General features: G+C 42.3%; 1 long non-coding RNA gene across 2 annotated transcripts in view; it reads left to right on the forward strand.

Moving 5' to 3' along the window:
• LOC139762753 (uncharacterized) overlaps positions 1-5,000 on the forward strand; it is a 471,178-nt gene that overhangs the window by 108,245 nt on the left and 357,933 nt on the right. For both annotated transcript variants that reach the window (XR_011715828.1, XR_011715827.1), the window contains exon 4: positions 4,897-4,974. This is a non-coding gene — a long non-coding RNA (uncharacterized lncRNA). The remainder of the gene's footprint in view (positions 1-4,896; positions 4,975-5,000) is intronic.

The following is a 5,000-nucleotide window of genomic DNA, read 5'->3' on the forward strand; positions in this document are numbered from 1 at the left end:
TAAATGTGTATATTGCGAATATTAAGCGTGATGCAGCCGTGTGGGAAATGTATGACATGCCTGAGTGCAGTAGTACTTTTATAAGTACACATAAGTGCGTCATAAGTGCATGACAGTGGTAGTGAGTGTATCCTGCTGGTTCATCACTTGTCATTCACCCATGACCTTCCATACAGTGTGCATGATCTCTGACGTCGACCTGGCGTGCTTCCGTCGCTCTCGTGGCCAAGATGTGACACTTGAATGAGGGTGATTACTTCAACCTCACGTGCCCTTCATATGTTGTCTGCCAGGTCATAAACAAGCAGATGACACCAACCTTCATAACGGAAGGTCAGATCGCTTGTGTGTCCTACCAGTCAAAGATGCGCCATAATCCTCAAAGGTCCACAGTATCAGACTTGGGTTGTCACGTCCGCACAATTCACTCTCTCTGCGTGGTCGACCTATTTTGCCCTCATACATTCCCGAGCACAAGTGTGGTCAGTCCACGGGGTCTTGGGCACAGAAACACATCCTACGGCCAGACACTTCTGCCATGTAAGGCCAGGCTAACCACTCTCCAGCTGATGACGTCATAAAGAGCCCTTTCATTGGTGGTACGGCAGATGACGTCACAAGGGGTCTTTTCATTGGTGGTATGTAGATGACGTTGCATAAAAGCCGTTTAATTGGTGGTACCACAGACGACGTCACAAGAGGCACCAACCTTTACTGTGGATGTCAGGAATGACGTCACAAGAGGGACCTATCACACAAGACGTCAGATAAGGCGTTTTCATAGGCGGTATGGCAGATGACGTCACAAGAGGCTTTTTTATTGGTAGTATCAGAGATGACGTCACAAGAGGCTCTCTTTATTGGCCGTATCGCAGATGACGTCACAAGAGGCTCTTTCTTACTGGTCAACGACTCCCCGGACCTGACGAAGTAATGTGAGACGTAATTAGGTCTTATTAGATCAATTAGACCCATCACGAACTAGCCTGAGGCTCGTCTCATGCATGAAAAACAGGGGAGGGGGGGGGGGCTGTCGCACCCTGTTTTCTATACGTTACAAGTTTTTTTTGTCTACTTTCCTGACCTCACTAGAATGGAAACTTTTATGGCAGTATTATTAATATACTTTCATCCGCACTTTTCATTCGTACTATGATACTCCTCGCAACTTCAGTTTTTCCTATTATCAACTTTACGAATATTCTTGGAAGTTATGTAAACATTGTTGACTATGAACAGGATATGTCATGCTTAGCAAGCTAATGATGAAATGTAAACTGGATTATCACTGATGCAAACCAACCTTTATATCATATGTGTTTTGTCATGAGTTTACCATGACTATAGTTGAGTATTCCATGAAATTTACTACATACGAAATGAATAAATGATCTACACATAATGAAATAAAAACACACACAAATGAACAAATGTATAACAAATTGATATTCAAAGAGAGCCATTGCGACACCTAATCTATATATTGAACGTTTTTATATAAACAACGAAACACAGATAAGTTTGGAATATCTTGAACCTCCTTCATAAACTTGACCAACAACTGCAGCAAGAACACGAAAAAGAGGAAGAACATGCAAGTAGGTTTTTGAAAACATGTTTTATAATGATGCTTTAAATATATGGCCAAATTTGTATTAACACAAAATTGGTGAAGGGTAAGAAAAAGTTTACTTCCGGATTAAAACGAGACTTACTTACTACAACTTGTGTATAAAGTAAACTTAACAATGGTTCTCTTCCGTCTTGACCTACACTACTACAGACCTCCTGGAAGTTATTGTTATTTGTGATGTACGGAAGCGAGAATTCTCACGAACTTTCCTTATTGTTATACAACTTTTTAAACTTTTGTATGTTATCAGCATACACAATTTATTATCATACATTCATTCATCGTGTGTGTGTGTGTGTGTGTGTGTGTTAACTCGTACATATGTACGTTGACCAATGTAAACATTGAAGCTCTGTGTCGTGGGATGCAGCAGGTGCGGGTTACAACATTCTGAAACAATAATTCTCCTCAATTTATTCTTTGACTTAGTAACTGGTGTTATTCTGTCATAAAAAATCCAAGTTATTATTTGGAAAATATTTTATACTTAAATAACATATTTAAACTTTAGAAAATTAATGAAAATCATCTTGAAATCGAGTCCGGTTGAATGATATTTTAGCCCCGCGCCCACACAGGCCTACAATTTCAAGTTTTCGTTGGTGGTGGTGTGCATTTTGTGTCATTGTGCTCCTCAAACGACTGGAAACCTTGAATATTTTGGTCACACAGTAAGTAGAAGTGTTGTAGTAAATGTTACAATAGCATCTGTCCTATTTTGTTGAGGATTTTGAGGTAAATCTGGTTACATATGTGTGAGGCGAGAAATACGTTGAGTGATCACAAACATGGAACGTTAAGTTAGGATGTCAACACAATTCTTTAACCCGTTGAGCACAACAGTTAAGACCCATGGTTATGATGCCCTGACCTTGGTTGACTAGTGGGTTGGTTCAAGTTTTAAGCCTCTCTCAACTGCTGGGTTCATTAAAATCGTCATCTTTAAGCCTCTACATCCACTAAACACAAGTTGTTTAACACTATCTTCAGGTGGCGGGGGATCATTCTATGCATGTGACTCAGTGTGACCCTGTCCTTGACCTTTAAGGGTCAGGTTTGGTCGTACTTCGTGTTCAAGGGTCGTACAGTGCGTGCAGCCACCATGGCCCTGCCGTACTCCATCACAACCTTCCTCCGTCTCCAACATATTTGTCCAAGTTTGTCATAATAAGAATAAGAAACAACTTTTGTACTTACGGGACAAGAAATACTTATGCACTTATACTTTAGTTGGTGTGTCAGTTTGAAGTGTCAAACGACTTTTGTGGTTGTGAGGACAGAGAGGATGTGAGGTATGGAAACAACACAAGTAACAACAACACAGTGTTGTATGAAGAGCTGATGTGATGTAGCTGAGGACGAGGTGTTGTAAGTGTTGCAGGGTTAGGTCAGAGAAGTGTCATGGTGTTGACAGGTGTTTCGTGTATATCCTGCACGAGCAGGTGTTGCAGGAGTGCCACAAGAAAGGTGTATCATAACGTGGTACAGCTGTGTGAGAGGTGGTGTGCCAACACCCAGATGGCTATGCAGCAAATGGTGGAGTTACCGAGGTCGTGCAGCAGAGACGAGGTTGTGGTTGTGTGTGGCTGCTGCTGCTGGGGTTGTACCGCAGGGGAAGAGGCGATACTGAGATCCTGTTGCAGTTGTGGTAGAAGGAGGGCGTTGACGGCATCCCACGTAGGTCCTGCAGGAGGAAGAGGCCGCCCTGGAACTTCAAGGAATGTAAACATAAGAGGCAGACGTGGTTAGAAAACGAGGCATGGGACTTCACAAAAGGTTAAAGACAGGTTTATACAAGGTGATTACCAAATATTATCTCCAAAATCTATAAGAAATGCTATACGTAGTTTTTTTTTTTTAAGTTGTAGATAAATGTATTGCAGCACTATGTCTAAACAAGTCCCCAGGATCCTTGGACCAGGAGGATCCAAGTCCCCAGGATCCTGGACCAGGAGGATCCAAGTCCCCAGGATCCTGGACCAGGAGGATCCAAGTCCCCAGGATCCTGGACCAGGAGGATCCAAGTCCCTAGGATCCTTGGACCAGGAGGATCCAAGTCCCCAGGATCCTGGACCAGGAGGATCCAAGTCCCCAGGATCCTGGACCAGGAGGATCCAAGTCCCCAGGATCCTTGGACCAGGAGGATCCAAGTCCCCAGGATCCTGGACCAGGAGGATCCAAGTCCCTAGGATCCTACCAGGTCTCTCTCTACCCTGCTCTGTAGCATTCCTCTCCTCACTCTTGGCTCGAAGTGTTCCGATCCTCATTCACCAACGTTAACAGCTTTGATTGCTCTCTTCTAATCATAATCAAGTCGATTTTAGCCTTAATTGATATGAAGTATTCATTGAAGTTACGTTAAACTGAAGGTGTGATAGATGTTATGTTCTGCTCATAACACAAAGGTTTTGAAGCACTTAGAGAACAAGTGAGTGTTGTTCATTTGTCTCACGTCGGGTTTGAAGGGTTCGATTCGTGATTTGTGTTGCAATTTGAAGATTATACGACCAGTTTGAGCATACCTGTAGATGTAACTTATAACTTCTTTCCTAAATAATAATTCTGCATTTACTATTTAATTACTGGACAGGTTGGATGACTGGTGTGTTAGTCAGAAATGCTTTATGCATCGAATGCGCTGGTCATTCACCAGTATTCTTGCACTTGAAGCTTTTATTGTAAACACATGACTATGAATAAATTATTCAAATGTTTAACAACGTGTCAAGTCGTCAGATATACATGCATAGTGATGCGTGTTAAGACGGTCTCGGAGACAGACTCGCTTCTGATTGGTTATACGTGAGAGGCTCAACCGCTAGCTAGATGCTGACTGGTTGATGGCGTGAGAGACCATTTGTCTCTGAGATGCTGATTGGTGGATGGCGTGAGGGCTCATCTGTCATCCAGATGCTGATTGGCTGGTGGCGTGATGGTTCATCTGGAGACAGAGATGCTGATTGGCTGCTGGCAGCTTCATTTCCCTTGTTGACCTCTATTAACGATCATAAACCATGAAAATTAAAATTGTAGTCATGAATCAAGGAATAGATAGGTGAATACAGCGGTTGGGGTAGGAATTATGCTAATTAATGTTAATGACTTATCTACAAAATAACATATCTTGCACAGTACAGAACTTAAAAGAACACAAGTTGTTCTCTAAATCAACCTTACACTGCGGCATGATGTTGAACACATCGTGATCAGCATAAACCATATAACACGAGTCCATCCACTGTAATAACTCATCTTATTTCCAGATCTAATGCGGTGAAACGTCATGAAACTCCCGGGGAAAACAGCACTGAAACTTGGGTTTCAAGAGCATCAGCTTCATCGTAAGTGACAAGTTATCTTCAGTTGT

This window comes from Panulirus ornatus, chromosome 44 (assembly GCF_036320965.1).
Source record: "Panulirus ornatus isolate Po-2019 chromosome 44, ASM3632096v1, whole genome shotgun sequence".
Taxonomy (NCBI): Eukaryota; Metazoa; Arthropoda; class Malacostraca; order Decapoda; family Palinuridae; genus Panulirus; species Panulirus ornatus.